Below are 16,461 nucleotides of genomic sequence, written 5' to 3' on the forward strand. Positions count from 1 at the left end.
GCCAGAGAAAGCTGCCTTTGAAATTCCTTTTCATCCACAGCAGTGCTGAATTACACCTTTGATGGCACGGCTGTGTTAATCACAGGGTTCAGGGTGAGCGCCAGCCCCGCACTTTTTGTGGGGCTCTATTATTGGGTGTGAGTGTCCGTTCCTAAGGTGGGTAACAGAGCCCCCGAGGGGACCCTCAGGTAAGGCGGGGATCTCAGAGACAAAGGGACCGTGCGCGGCCTCCCGGGGACAAGTCAGAAGCCATCTTCATGGCTCAGCCACACGTGGACCGCTGTGCAGGCCAGGGATGCCTAGGTTTTCACTTCCTTGGTGAGGACAGGCTCTGGGACCAACGGCCACGGTTCACGTCCGGCGTGACTGTGTCCCTCGTGGATAAGTGGCTTCCGGTGTCCGTGTGTGAGCCATCAGCTATGGATTGCCCAGTGGTGACTCGAAGGTCTACGGAGCCCTCGTCCACACTCGCAGTGACCTAACCGTGTGCATGCACTGGCCTCAGGTGAAGTTGGGGTGGGGGGAAGGGCAGGGGGACAGAAAACGGGCCCCAGGAATTGAAACATGGCAAAAAGATGTCGAGATTGTTTCCCCGATGATCCAGAGCCACGCAGCAGAGCCCGTGCAAAGCCCACTGAGGCCACGTTGCCACCTCCAAGCCTGGGGGCACAGCCAGGGTGCACCCCGTTCAGCACGAGGGGGGAGCCCTCTCCCTGCACAGGCTGGCGCGGGTCCTTATGTTCTAGAATAGCATGTCTTTGGAAACAAAAGCCTTACAATAGGTGCCCAGGTCCTGAAAAGAGTGGGAAACACTGGATCTTGTCACACGGCCCCCCGAGTGCCCCGAGCAGGAGCTGGCAGGGTGCCCGGGAGACAAGGGGATGACCGCAAAGGGAGGCCGACCTTGGAACCCATGAGGTCCTTGAGGAACAAAGCAGGTACTAACGGGACAGATGCCTGGGGACATCACAAGACATTTACGGTAGCCAGTCAGCTGTGTCACTGAGGAGAAAACGCTCGCCCTGAGGAGAATCAGTGACAAGAGGTGAAGTGACGCTCCTGTCCTGGAGATGTGTGTGGGGTGAGTTCCAGATCATACGGGGAGCCAGAAACAGCCAGGCAGCGGAGGGCATCTGGAGAGCAGGGTTGTGGGCACCGCTAGCCAAGGACTCAGTCGCTGGGACTGAGGTGGGCTACCTGGGTGGGCTCCTCGGGGGCTGACCTCTCCTCCGCGGGCTCCCCTCCTGGACTCAAGATTGCTGCCACAGCACCGGCCATTCTCCTGGTCCCCCCGGGGCAGGGCCTGAAGGACCGATCCTGGGGATCCTCTGGCCTGTGAAGCCCCATCTGGCTGGAACACTGCACCTGTCCTGGGTTAATTACTAATCAATTCTCTGACCCCCAAGGCCTCCAGGCCATGAGCCCCAACTCCGATGGGTCAAGGGGCAGGCACACGGAGTGCGGCTTGTGGGTTCAGGCCACTTGAGACCGGGGCAAGGCCCGCATCCTTCCCAGGTCGCAAGGCGCTGTGAGTCCCCCTGTCGGGAGGCTGAAGGATACGGAGCAAGGATGTGGCCCGTGAGTCCCGGGGAAGGCACTGTGAGGCTGTCCTACACCTCTGTCCTGACAGTGGGGCTGGCAGAACTGGGTCAGTGGGAGGTTCGTCTCAGCCATGACTGAGGATGGTTCCAGAAGTCATGGCCAGGCTCCCATAGTCCTCTTAGTGATTTCACAGGCTCTTAAGTCGTTCTCTACAAATTACTTTGCTCGGTGACCATTTCCGCCATTCCCACAAATAGAAGGGTACCAGGAGAACCCCCACACCCGTCTCCCAGAGTCAATGACCACGGTCACCGGCCCCTCTTCTTGCCCCCTCCTCCACCAGCCCTCCCTCCTTGGATCCACCAGGAGGAACGTCGGATGCTGGATTCTGTCTTGACTTTTTTAAATACCAACATTTTAGCCTCTGAGAATTAGTGGATATTATTTTCCCTCTGGCCTGTGAACTTTAGAATTCTACGTGCTAACGTTATAGTTTATAGCTTCTATGTAAGCTTATTAATGGGCACTGGTTTATTCTCTCTCTGGGCAGCCCTGCCCGCCTGCTCTGTAGGGAGAGAAACCTGGTGTGAGGGAAGCAGAGTTTGTCTGCGACACCCGTGCATTTAGACCGAGTGCCCCCTGAATCAGTCAGCCGTCCCCTCCTCACCACGCGGCTGCTCTCCATCTGGCGGCACGGAGGTCCCCACTCGTGTCTCGCGTCCTCTGACGGGTGTAGCGGGGCGGCTTCCCGAGCAAGGCCTGAGACGCTGTCAGCCTCCAAGGGCGGCGGAAGCCAGGTGAACACGGGGCCTCCGTGCCCGGCGTGATGAGCCAAAGCTACCAGGGCCCAGCCTGCTCCAGGCCCAGAGGGAAAGGTGCTGTGGGCTCGGTCCAGTCCCGGGGCGGGGAAGCGAGGTGCCCGTGGAGCACGCGGTTTCCATTGGCAGCTGTGTGGGCTCCCAGCACCTCCCCCCGCTCCGTGGCTCCGGAGGGATGTGTCTGCTGTGGCATTACGTCTCGCCACTACGGCCGGGCCCTGAGCTGCAGAACGGGGAGTGACCTCCGACCGGTGGCCCAGCACAGACGGTGGGCCTGGGGCCCCGAGTGGCAGCTGGCCGGCCTCCCTCACTTCGAGGCAGGGCTCTCCCACCACCCGAAGCCCCATTTTGCTGGCCAGGTCTTCTTGTTTGGACCAGAGACAGAATTATCCCAACGACTGTTCTCTTCTGGGTAAATGTTTTCTTTGTACTTCCTGTCTGTGGGGACCTGCTGAAGTCTCAAGAAACAGAAAGGGATATTTAAAAAAAAAATTTTTTTTTAACGTTTATTCATTTTTGAGAGACAGAGAGAGATAGAGCACGAGCAGGGAAGGGGCAGGGAGAGGGAGACACAGAATCCGAAGCAGGCTCCAGGCTCCGAGCTGTCAGCACAAAGCCCGACGCGGGGCTCTAACTCACGAGCTGTGAGATCATGACCTGACTCAAAGTCAGATGCTCAACCGACTGAGCCACCCAGGCGCCCCATACAAAGGGATATTTAAAGGGGGGGATGTGGCTACTGGAGAGAAGCAGCCACGGAGAAGGAACGTGGCTTGGAATCTGGCTGTGCGGAGCGCTGCCCAGGTCCGTCACTCAGATGCTTTCCCAGCACAGAGGAGGCCCACGGAAGGCGCCCGAATGATTTCCAGCCTTCCACGGATCCCCACGGGGGTTTGGCAGAGAGTGCTGGGGGCTGATGGCAGGGAAGCGGGCACAGAGAGACAGATTTGCTTTTGCCGATTTCCCTTTGCCCGGCCATCGGAGAGGCTTCCCTCCCGTTCCGGAGCGTGTGAATGGGTGGGCACGGATGCACACTCGGGACTCCGTAGCCACTCAGTCCCAGGAACTCAGCTTTGCAGAAGCCCAGAGAGGAGGGGGCGCCCCGCGCGCCCTCACGCTCCCGGGGCAAATCCGTGCAGCCGTGGGGCTGGGCCTTGCACACTTCTCACTGCTCTATTTCCGCTGCAGGCCGCTCTCAGGGCCACGTCCCCGGGGCTCATGCCTGAGGGAGGCTGGTTGACAATGACTTGCGAGTTCCTTCTCTCCCGGCTTACAGCTGTATGACCCCCTGTCCTCTTTCAGAAGGATTGGGTGGCCACAACTGTGCTCATTCCAGAGCGTTCTCAAAAGCAGCTGTTTATTAAAGTGCCAACAGCAGTGATTAATCTCCGGTGCTCTGCAGGACATCTGTTTGCTGCCTGACACGTCCCGCTCGAGCTGGAGCCCGGGTTCCCTCGGAGCCCCCACCCACGCTGCTCCCGAAGACGTATTTGTTTTATTCAAGGAAGGCCTGTCCGTAAGCCCAGTGCCCACGTATTTGGTCCAGTGTTTGGCATCTTCACAGACAACTGGCACCTTCTTAAAAAACAAACCGAAAAACAGCCCAAGAGAGGTGGGGGTTAACAGTCTGCATTAGAATCTCTAAAGAGGACATCTGTTAGCTAGAATTCCAAAAGTGGTGATGGATTCACGATGCCCTAAATCGCATCTGTATGGGCACAGAGGGTGGATGGGCTGTGAACTCTGGCGGAAAACAGCTGTCAGCAGCCAAACGCCGATCCGAGTTTACGCAGCGCGGCATGAAAAACCACGTCTGAGGGCGAGTCTCAGGGGTGTGAGGTGGGGGAGGGCAGAGCAGCAGGCTTCACGTCTCATCGGGCAAGGAGGCAGAACGGGCTCCTCGACCACATCTTTCTCGACCCTGGCGTGCTGGCAACAGTGGTTCGCGGTGGTTCACGCGGCCAGCCCCTGGATCCGTCAAATCGAAGCAGCGAGATGAGGTTCAGAAGAGAACGCTGCGTGTCTGCAGACAGCGGAAGGCAAGCTCCTTGCAGAAGGGTACTCTCGAGAGCGTCTACGGCTGAGCGGGGGGCAAGCTCTGGACCTAAAAGCTTGGTTGGCAGAACTCACTCGTGGTCGCTCAGTTCACCAGATGAACGCTTGGCTGTGGGATGAAATGCCTCAGATCTAACACAGTTCCACCCGCTGCAATCAATCTGCAAACGTGTCGACTGGGTGAACGACGTAGGCGCTAAAAACGTGCTTCTATTAACTGCTGATAAGACGCGTGGCAATTCCAGTCGCTACCAGTTGCTGGCCTTTGAGGATGTTGCCAAAAGATCGCGGAGAATGGCAACACGCCGAGCATTTTGGGTGTCCGGCGTGGTGCGTGCCAGGAACGCACACACTGTGAGTGTGGGGAGGATCCCCCTCCCCGTGCGTTTTCCCCTGGACTTTGGTCTTAATTTGCGGATTTGATTCTCGGAAGGGAAGAGAAAGTTTCGCAGCACTGGAAGGGCGGCCTGGGAAAATGCTACACATTCGGAAGGCCCGTGCATATTTCGTTGGATTATCCTGGGAATCAGGAGGGACCGTGTGCCAGAGGGCCCAGCATACAGTGGGAGCTCGGTCTGCGTCCGCGCATTCCTACTTCAGCGGGGTGTTCAGCAACACCGTCCAAGGTCTCCTGGCTTCGCTACCAACATTGTCCTGAATTTTCCGTGCTCTGCATTTGGCCTTCACGGAGCATTCCAGGCCTGCTGTTTATCACTTGTGGAAACCATGCGCCCTCTCTTTGAAATATGATCGGGGCACCCGGGGGGCCCAGTTGGTTGAGCATCCGACTCTTGGTTTTGGCTCAGGTTATGATCTCATGGTTCGTGAGATCAAGCCCCGAGCTGGGCTCTTTGCTGACGGCACAAAGCCTGCTTAGGGTTCTCTCCTCTCTCTCCTCTTCCCCTGTGCACACATTCACGTGCTCTTTCTCTCTCTCAAAATAAATAAACATGCAAAAGCAAAACAAGAAATAAAATAATGAGGATCACAGGAATCAGACTGGAGGGCAGGCCAGACTTTGACCCCCCGGGCCTTGGTCTCTGGGTCAGCATACGCTTAGGGGGGCCTTGGGGATCCGAAGCCTGCTCTGGAGCAATGAATCAACCACGGCTGATGCTGGGCCACGGGGAACAGGACCAGGGCTCTCCCTGGAAGGTGCTCAGTTCCCCAGGACACCCCCTTTCTCCTGTATCGAGTCCCCAGTAGAGTTGCGGTACTCGTGTTCTCATCTCCTGTGCGCATCCACGGAGCTCTCTGTGCGCGTTAGCGCTGCACCGGGAGGAGGGGGCAGGAGAGACACTTCACGGTTGCTCCCCGTGTGGACCCAATGTCGCCGTGTTGGTGAGCAGTCCAGATGGACAACACACACATCAGCCAACAGAGGAGTCTCTTCCAAATCAGCTTGAGGGACAAAAGAGAAACAAAGACCCCACGCAGAGTCCAGTGCTCCTGGCTCTGAGAGTCAGGTGGCTGCTGTGGCCAGGCGCTCCGTGAGACATCCCTGGGACACTGGCCTTGGGGTGCGTCCCAGCTGACAGGAGCCCAGCCACGCAAAACCGCCGTGGGACAGAAAGAAGTGATGCCGAGGAGGCTGTGACGCGTGGCAAGGTGGACCCTACAGGGCCTTTGAGACAAGCATTTGAATCGTATCTTAAGGCAAGATTTGTGTGTGGACACAACGGGGAGCTAGCTCAAAGCCTGTCCCCTCCCTGGCATGCATCTGCTTCTCAGGGGGCACTTCACGTCGGCCAGCCTGTCCCTGGCAGCTCCCTGAGACTGGGGCCAAGATCCAGTGAGTACGGAGGGAAGGGGGGACAGTGCCCACGGGGTAGGAGGCACAGGGTTTGGAGACACTCCCGTCCAGGGCCGACCTCAAGGACCCTGCTCTTCCCCAGAGGGCCAGCTGTGAGCGATGGCATTGGCTGCGAACAATCCTATGAGCTGGTTTCCTCGATGGCTCCTTGTCGTCCTCCACGGGTGTTTTCTTCAGACGCGGTGTAGTTATCCGCAGAGCGTCCTGTGGCATCCACAAACAAACCCACGGATGCGGTAACGAGCTGGAAGATGTGTCTCTGTTTAGAAAGTCTCCCTCCAGCACCTGGCTGTCTTCCACGGCTGCACGTAGTTTAGTTGAACACTTTTTTGAAGATGAAACGAGCACACAGTAGACTTTACATCAGTAATCTGCACATTCGCCTGGGCAGCTACGCGTTCGCAGGAGGTCACCGGGAAAACTGTGAGTGGTTAGAATATGGAAGTTCCTACTGGAGGGAATATTCCAGGTCCCAGCTGGGGTATCGGCCAGGCGAGAACTGAGCATTTATCTCCCTCATGCGGAGTGTGGTGGGGGGTGTCCCTGGAGAACACTTTGTGGTCTGTATCATCTAAGCCATTCGGCTAATATCACTGCAGGGAGAGGAGTTGGTGTCATTTGAAGATGTCCTTGGGTGGCTTTAAGTTTCACACTGTTTTTATTGCTTCATTAGGAGAGTGTCTTACGATGCCATCAGAAGACGACACGGGCAGAGCTGAGAAATGCCAGCGAGCTCCCTTCCTGCCGCCGTATTTTCAATGTGCAAATTGGGCTTCCTAGATAATTAGACTGGCTGGTTTGGGATCTGCCTACGCCGTCCCCAGGCCACCGTTGGTCCTGTAGGGCCGGACCTCGGGGTGCGGGGGCTTTGGGTTGGGAGGCACTGGTGGGGTAGGGAACACATGCCTGGGGCTGCTTTCCTTTTGCAAATTTAGTGGAAGCTATTAGCTTCTGCTAAACCGTGAAGGTCGTGGAAAGGCTGCTCTCGGGGCTGTGTTCCTGGTCAGGGTTTGTGCGGTGGCTAAAACGTGGCCCTATTTTCACATATGTATTTCTAAAAATGTAGGGCTCATCACTGACAGCCGTGTGTGAATTCCTCAGGTCACCACGACGTTCTCAGGGTCCGGAGGAAGGACGGAACACAGGTGGATTCCTGCCTGTGGCCTGGGATTGTGGCAGGTGCTGGTTCTGCCACCTCCGAGCGCACAAAGGCCGCCTTCAAGGGCCCCGGCCCACGTGTCTGTGCGAGGTCACCTGCTGAGGTACGCACGTGTGATGGGGGCGCTCCAGCGCTCGGGGCTGCTGACTGTCTGTCCCCATCAGGAGCCCCATCCCAGAGGGCCCTCAGGGGCCTGAATCAGCCCTGCTGTGTTCACAGCGCGGACCCAGAGCCTGGCCCAACGTGTGACATTGAATGTGGCCCCCAAGAGGTTCTGAATGATTGCATGAATACAGCATTTAGGAATGAACGTGTATATGCAAGCAGAGGCCCGCCGTCTAACTCAGCCTGGGTCGTGGTGTCCGCACGGAGGCCTCAGGACGCCTGGGAATGTGGCTCTGGTCAGTCTCGCGTGGCTTCTGCAACAAAGCACCGGAAAGTGGAGGCTTATATCAGAGATGAACTCGCTCTCAGTTCTGGAACCGGAAGTCTGGGAACCAGGGATGGCTCCAGGGGAGGGTCCTTCCTGCCTCTCCCAGATTCTGGGGGCTCCACTTTTTGTGGGCTCGTGGCCTCGTCCCTCCACCCTCTTCCTCCCCCTTCACGTGGCCTCTCCCTGCCCAAGTGTCTCTCTGTTCTTTTTTTAGGGTCACCCTAAACCCAGGATGATCTTTCTTTGAGATCTTTGATTGGATCACAACGGCAAAGATGCTATTTTCACATAAAGTCACATCCATAGGCTCTCGGGTTAGGATTTGGACATACTTTTCAGGGTGCACTCTTGGCCCCTAACCTGGGAGGGGGCTGCCGGCCATGGGATGTCCACTCAGGGGGTGCACAGTGCCAGGACCTGCCACGGAGGAGTCCAGGAAGGAGGTGGGTCAGCGACCTGGGCACGTGGGGCCAGCACGTGGGGCTGACCCTACTTGGCAGAGCGTGTCCTCTCACTGGGGACTGGTGTCCGGGAAGGTCGGAACCAGGAAGGTCGAGTGGTCTTAATAAGCGTGATTTCTTGTTACCTCATCTACTGCACACGGATGACCGATTGGCAAGGAGTTAGAATAAAATACACTTAACACTAATGCTATTTTAAACTTAATTACAATTAAGTTCCTCATGAATATCAATTATCACCGTGTTGTATGATCGCTAGTTAATAGGGATTTCTGAACGGTAAAATGCCAGATTAAGCGACTTTACTGCACGCGGGGCTGGGCCACACTGAAAGGCCTGCTACTCCTTGTTTTTACCTGAAGGTCACTGGACAAAGATCCAGGAGTGGCTTCCAGCTGAGGGCTGGCCACAAACTCCGGTTGGGGGCCTCAGGGCAAGCCTCCGCCTGCCCCCGGGCCTCAGTTTCTTTTTTTTTTTCAACGTTTTTTTTTTTTTTTATTTTTTTATTTTTGGGACAGAGAGAGACAGAGCATGAACGGGGGAGGGGCAGAGAGAGAGGGAGACACAGAATCGGAAACAGGCTCCAGGCTCCGAGCCATCAGCCCAGAGCCTGACGCGGGGCTCGAACTCACAGACCGCGAGATCGTGACCTGGCTGAAGTCGGACGCTTAACCGACTGCGCCACCCAGGCGCCCCTCTCAGTTTCTTCATCTGGAACCCAGGGAAGTGGTGACAGCCACGCCAGACAAGGCAGAGGTCACGATCAAACATTATGTGGCAACATTAGCTAATGCTCACATAGTGCTTCCCATGGGCTGGCCCACGATGCGTTCTTCCTGTTCCCAAATTTATAGGTGCAGCATCTCTGAGGTGTCAGGAGGTAGGGGCCCCAGGATGCAGCAGAAGCCAGCTCTCATGCACAGCCTGGGGCGGGGTCGGGCGGCCCCGTGTCCCCAGCTCTCTGTGGTGTTTCTCTAGCCGGAGGCGCACGTGGGGCCCCACCTCCACGCCTGCCCAGGGCACAGACCTTCGAGGTTTGAGCAAAGCGTCCTGCACAACATGCACAACACTGGGTCCTCGCTCAGGGGACCCGGCCCTCACAGGCGGCCCCTCAACCCCAGCCCTCCCCCCCCCCGGGGACATCACCTGGGCCCGTCACCGGTGAAGACCGGGAGGCCACAGGGAGCTCGCCGGCTGCCTCACCTGCCTGCTGTTTCCACCTTTTCCACGGCCAAGGTTCTGAGTCGTGAACTGAGAACCTTTATTTCAGAGGTCCTGCTTTCTGCTCTTTATGCTTGTATCTCTTTGATTTTGTTCTTAAGAAACAGGGGCGCCTGGGTGGCGCAGTCGGTTAGGCGTCCGACTTCAGCCGGGTCACGATCTCGCGGTCCGTGAGTTCGAGCCCCGCGTCGGGCTCTGGGCTGATGGCTCGGAGCCTGGAGCCTGTTTCCGATTCTGTGTCTCCCTCTTGCTGCCCCTCCCCCGTTCATGCTCTGTCTGTCTCTCTCTGTCCCAGAAAAAATAAATAAAAAAGGTTGGAAAAAAAAAAATTAAAAAAAATTAAAAAAAAAAGAAACAAACATTTTGTGGTTTTATGGAACAAGCTGACTTTTGAAATTCTATTTCAATATTTCTTCTAGGGTTGGGGCGGGGCCCAAGGACATCGCTGGGGACCCAGGACCCTGAGGACGGACCCGGCTGTGTCAGGGGAGGGCCAGTGGGGCAGCCTGCGCAGGGGGGGGGGGGGAGGGACGTGCAGAGTGTGGACGCCCCCTCCCAACATAAGGGAGATTTTACAGGTCAACTCTGACTTATGCTTTTCTATTTTATTATTTCTCTTCTTTTTCAGTCACTGCTTCTTCCACCTTTTGGGTTTAGGTGTTGTGTTGGGGAGGGGTCCTGGGGCAAGGTTGTGGACACAGGCCTGGACGCACAGCCGGGGGGCCCTGGCACCCTCACTCAGGCCGAGAAGCCCTGGGCAGGTCACCTGTGACCCCGAGCCGGGCCCCCCGTGGCTACAAATGAGGGTGACGAGCCCCCAAGTCCAAGCAGTCACTGTGAAGTCTGCAGGAAACAACGCCTGGCAGGGAGTGAGAGCATTTTAGGCCTGATTTTTCTGAGTTAAAAGCTTAATTCTTTGCTTTTTAAAAAAAAAGTACTTTATATTTTAGATCAGTTTTAGGTTCACAACAACGTGGGGGGGGGCACAGAGGTTCCCCGCAGCCGCCGCCCCTGCACACGCACAGCCTCCTGATGTCCACATCGCTCACCAGGACGGTGTGTATCATACCAAGGATGAGCCTCCACGGACGCGTCATCACCACCGAGTCCACGTGCGCCTTGGGGTCACTCTCGGCGTCGTGCGTTCTGTGGGTCTGGACAAACGTGCGGTGACGTGCGCCTACCTTCACAGCATCGCGCGCTCTAGTGTCAAGGCCCCGAGCCCCCCCGAGCTGCGCGTGTTCATCTCCCCGCTGCCGTCACCCCCACCTCCCGCCACCCGACGGCCACTGACCCTTTGCGTGTCCCCGGCTGTGCTTTTCCAGGAAGTCATGTGGCCGGACTCACGTGTGGGGGCTCCTCAGATCGGCCTCCTGCCTTAGTGACGAGCGTCGGAGCCTCCTCCCTGCGTTTTCGCGACCGAGAGCTCGTTTCTCGTGAGCACAGAGTAATGGTCCACGTTGTGGATCTACCACAGTTTATCCGTCACCTTCTGAAGGATGCCGTGGTCGCTTCCAAGTTCTGGCAGTCGCGAGCACAGCCGCTATACAAATCCGTGGACAGGTTTTTGTGTGGACACGAGTTTTTGACTCGTGGAGATAAATCGCAAGGAACGCGATGGCCGGCTCGTCCGGTGAGAGTATGATTCGTTTTGTAGCCAAACACCAAACTCTCCTCCAAAGCGGCCGCGCCATCCTGCGTTCCCGCCGGCAACGGCCGAGCGCTCCTGCCGCTCCGCGCCCTCGCCAGCGTCTGGGGTCGTCAGGGTCGTGGGTTTGGGCCCTGGTGACAGGCGTGCGTGGTGCCTCGCTGTTGTGGTTTGCGTTTCCCTGACGACCTGTGATGCGGAGCGTCTGTCCCCGCGCCCGTCTGCATCTGTGCGTCTTCTCCGGTGAGGGGCCTGCTCGGGTCTCCGGCCCGTTTCTAATCGGGTTGTTTTCTTACTGTGGAGTTTTAAGAGCTCTTTGTATATTTAGGACGACTGTCTTTTATCAAATGTCGTTTGTACCTATTTTCTCCAAGTCTGTGGCTCCTGACAGTCTTTCCGAGAGCAGACGTCTTTAATTCTACCGCAGTCCAGCTTGCCAGCTTTCCTTCTTGGATCCTGTCTGGGCGTTGTGTCTGAAAGCTCATCGCCATCCCCAGGGTCACCGAGACTTTCTCCTGGGTTGTCATCGAGGAGATCAGGGTTCGCATTTTACTTTAAGTCTGTGACCCACTTTGAGTGAATTTTCGTGAAGGGGGTGAGGTCCGTGTCTAGATGCGTTCTTCTGCAGGTGGACGGCCGGGGGGTTCGGCCCCGGTTGTCGAAGAGACGGTCTCTGCTCCGTCGTGTCGCCTCCGCTCCTTTGTCAGACGTCCGTCGACTGGGTTTCTGGGGCCTGTTTCTGGGCTCTGTTCTGTCCCACGGTCTGTGCCTTCTTCCGCCGGGACACGGCGGCGTGATTGCTGTGGCTTTGCGGTGGGCTTGACGTCGGGTAGTCCCCCTCCGGCTCTCGCGTTGGCTCCTCTGGGTCCGTGGCCTCCCGTCCATTGTCAATATCCATGAAGTGACTTCCTGAGATTTGAGTGGGGTTGCAGTGAAGCTACCGACCAAACTGGCAAGAACTGACATCCCGACGACATCGAGTCAACTAATTTAGGTCCACTTTTTAATAACACTATCCTGCTTCATGGGCAGTGTGGGTACCTCCTAATAACAAAACGATCGTAATTCTTCCCTCCTATCCCTGTGTCTCCTGCCTGTCTGTCTCCAGTCTTCGGGGCAGTAGCTTGCCCTGGGTGCCCCTCTCCTATGAAGCCGAGAAGAGTTGCTGAGTCTTTCAGTCTGTTCAGCTTTCACTTGTTAGGTATGTGCAGCAACTTCCACATGTTATGCCCGAAGTTCTGAAACCTCCCACAAAAGACCACCAGAGTCTTAAGTCAAAGCCAAGCGGCAAGGGTCGTTTATTGCAGGTTCGAACCTGGACCTCCGCGCACTCGTTGCTGGTGTCGCTAAGAGGCAAGGCTGACCGATCGGGACCAACACTCTTGATAAGAGTGTGGCCGACCGATCGGGACCAACACTCCTGTCAAGAGTGTGGCCGACCGATCGGGACCAACACTCCTGTCAAGAGTGTGGCCGACCGATCGGGACCAACACTCCTGTCAAGAGCGTGGCCTCGAACAGCCGGGGTACCGAGTTTTTAAAGCCGATCACATCGTTTTATCATTATCTGGGAACAGAACAGAGAAACAGTTTCTAGATGAGTTAGAAATAGTTGCCAGATGAATCAGAAACAGTTATCCAATGAGGTGATTATTTTAGACTTTCTGCCGCTAAGTTGCAACCAGTGGATCTCTTTGACCTTGTCTCTGACGCTCTTTTTTGAGCTTTTGTTTCTTTCATTGGTAAAGCCTGATTCACAAGAGTATGAAGTATGATTTACAAGAGTAAAAGCAAGGTTGTTATCTTTTGACCTTCATTGTCAGAACAAAGTTGTTATCTTTCAAGCTAAGCGTTAGCTTTACAGTACAATTTAACCCTTACACAAAGTCCTTACATGTGGAATCAGAAAATGACAAGCTGTTTGGTTTTACATTTTTTTCCCTGATAAATGCATGTGAAGCTGTGTCCTTGACCCTGGGCACCATGTAGACAAATCCATGGGTCCTGGGGGGACCACGCTCCCTTTGCTGTTTACTGTGTGTTGTGAGTAGCTGCTGTCCTCCATCTCTGACCCTCCAGAGGCTCCCTCTGTCTCTGCACCGTGTAAAACATGTAGAGTCACCCGTGAGCGAACTACTGTGTTCTCAGTTTCCAGAGGAGCAAACTGAGCCTCAGAGAAGCTTCTGGACTCGTCAAGGTCACCTGGAGCTCACACCAGGCTGTGCACAAGTTCACAGCTTGAGCAGGGACCCTGAGCCCTGACTGACCCCCTTCCTGCAGCAGCCACCTGGTGTGGTGTAGGGGATGCCCAGCTGCCCGGGGCCAGCAAAGCTGACCTGCCTGTGGGGAAGCATGGGCAAAAATCGAGGTATTTCTAATGTGGCATTTCATCATCTAATCTATGAAGGGCTGCGTACGCAAGTTTCCAGAGTAACAGTTTAGATGTCTTGTTTGGAATTAATATCTTGCAGCTCTTAAAGCCCTGGAAAAATGGAATATTAGTCAGGTATTTAGTTGCTAAGAAACCAGTACAGAAGCAGGAGGCCCCATTTAGAGCCGACCGCGGAGCCTGAAAAGCTTGATTTGTGGAAAGCATAGCTCCTCCCACACCCGGTTTCCTGTTTAAACAAAGCAGATGTCTACAAATTCTTACCGCGGTCCCCTTATATCTAAACCCAGTCCCTGGAAAAATGAAAACCAAGCCCGGACTTTCTCGCGTTGGCCCACGGGGAGGAAGGCTCTCTGGGGAGTCTTTGCTCATGGCACGTGTCCCTCCACCCACCCTTCCCGGGTACCCAGGCTGGCCCCAGATCCATACCGCGTGACCTTGCTTCTGGCCACAGCTGGATGCACCATGATGTGGACCCTTGCACTGAGATGGGCAGTCAGAGTATGTGTCCTGGGAATTTGGACCCTGGAGATTCTTTTTTTTTTTTTTTTTTTTTTTTTACTCCGCACCCAGCACAAAGTCCAAAGTGGCACTTGAACCCACGACCCTGAGATCAAGAGCTGAGCCGAGATCAAGAGTCAGACGCTTAACTGGCTGAGCCACACAGGTGTCCCTGGACCTGGGAGGGTTTGGGGTGAGTGTCTCCAATGCAAAAAGACATAAACTGGGGCCCAGCGGTGACTGTGTGCACTGCCATTGGTGGGGGCAGCAGGAGGTGTGCAGAAACCCAGAGCACTTGGGGGTGTTGCCGTTCTGGCCTCAGCCCTGCATGGGCCTGCCTGCCCCTCGGTCCGGGCCTCGGGAGACCTGGGATTCTCAGCCAGTCCTTTCTCTTCTGGCTTATGTGAGATCAGGTTCCTCTCCATTTCTTGCGACCAAAAAAATCCTAATTAATCCCCTTCCGCTGTTGGACCACATTCAGAACCACATTTACATCTCCCGCGCTCTCCCTGAGGACTTTGATATTTGCAGTCTTTGTTTTCAACCATTTTCTGAGTCTTAAGTCTTGGACACGCGGCCTCGACGCTGCTGGGCTGCAGGGCTCCCGAATCCAGGGCGATCCCCCGGCTTCTCCAGTCACCTGGCACCCCTGTCCCGGCCGCCCCACAAAGCGTGAAGGTGGGGTGCACTGTCCTCACCCCACCAAAGACAGGATGCACCTGCTGTTCTCCACGCACGCGGGGTGACTATAACCCCGTGTTCTGATGTTAAGGGGAGTCGAGTGAGAGTTTAAGAATACGTTGGCGACGAGCTGGCTGGGGCTGAGTCCCAGTTCTCTGTTTACAAGGCCTGTGGCCTTGGGCAGATTATTTAAGCCTTTTAAGCCTCACTTGCAACATTTGTAGGTTGGAGAAACTGATGCTATGTGGTTTTGAGAATCAAATAAGATTTTGTTCATTATCTTCCGGAGTTGAATTGTGTCCCCCACCCATTTCATACATTGGGAGTTCTGCCCCCTAGTACCAAGAATGTGACCTTATTTGAAGATGGGTCGTCTTTACAGAGGAGATGATGCTTTACACGGCTCATGGCCTGGGGGGGCCCTGATCCAGTATGTCCTGGTCCAAAAGGGGGACCTGGACACAGAGGGGCACGGAGCGAGAAGGGCACGTGGAGTGGAGGCAGAGAGCGGGACGCGCACCCACGAGTCCCGGCCCAGCGAAGATGCCCCCGGAACCCAGCGGGAGAGGCTGGGGCGGATTCCGCCTCTGGGTCCTCAGAAGACGCCAGACCTGCTGACATGTCCATCTCAGACGTCCAGCCTCCAGACTGGAGAGAGCCCGTTTCTGTTGTTGAGGCCCTGGGTCCCAGTTGCAGTGGTCTGGGCAGACCCGGGCCTGGGGGGGAAGCGTCCTGCAGGGAGGCACGGAGCCAGGCCCACCGTGTGCTCCTGGCTGTCATTCCCTGATTTGCACGGGCCTCGAAGGCCGCCTTCTCAGTCAGATCCCCGTGGCTGATCTGGGCTCTGCCAGGAACTGGTCTTTCCTTCCTGGGGAAGTGATTCATGGAGCCCGCAAGCCCCGGGGCCAGGAGACACCCCTCATTTAGCTCAGGGGCACTGAGCTCTCTGCACCTGCACAGACAGAATTACCAAATCCCTGGGGCGCCTGGGGGGCTCGGTCGGTTGGGCGTCCGACTTGGGATCGGGTCACGATCTCATGGTTTGTGAGTTCGAGCCCCGCGTCAGGCTCTGTGCTGACAGCTCGGAGCCCGGAGCCTGCTTCGTATTCTGTGTCTCCCTCTCTCTCTGCCCCTCCCCTGTGCGCGATCTTTCTCTCTCAAAAATAAATAAACATTAAAAGAAAAAAAAAGAATCACCAAATCCTCAAATAAGGCTGTCAGAGGACAGTCTGGGCCAGAGACCAAAAGAATGAGGTCACCTCTGGAGGCCGCAGGACATAGGACGACAGGAGAGAAACCCGGCCCCCTGACAGCCTGGTGACCAAAGAGAAACAGACAAGTGACAAAACCACCCTCTGGACACCGGGTCTGCTCATCTGGTCCCGAGACTCACTCCTGCTTTGCCCGACAATGGATTAACCTTTTCAGCCTTTCCGGTCTGGGCGGCCACAGGGAGGCTTGCTGGGGGGAAGCCTGTCCCCAGCTCACATGGGACTTCGAGAGTCCACGGGGAGAGGTCAGGGAGGAGGAGCAGACAGCTCCTGGTGGGACGCATGCCCCCTGTGGCCTGCCGTGGGGGCAGGACCACGGGGCACCCTTGCGGGTCTGAGGTCCGAACCACACAGTCTCCTGGGTCCAATGCATCTTGGCTCAAGTCTCCCTGCTGACCAGCAAGGGACACGAGGCTCAGCATTGCAGGGCCTGCAAACCGTCTCTGCCCCCGGGTTAGGGAGGGTCAGC

The sequence above is a fragment of the Panthera tigris genome, chromosome A3, assembly GCF_018350195.1.
Source record: "Panthera tigris isolate Pti1 chromosome A3, P.tigris_Pti1_mat1.1, whole genome shotgun sequence".
Lineage (NCBI taxonomy): Eukaryota > Metazoa > Chordata > Mammalia > Carnivora > Felidae > Panthera > Panthera tigris.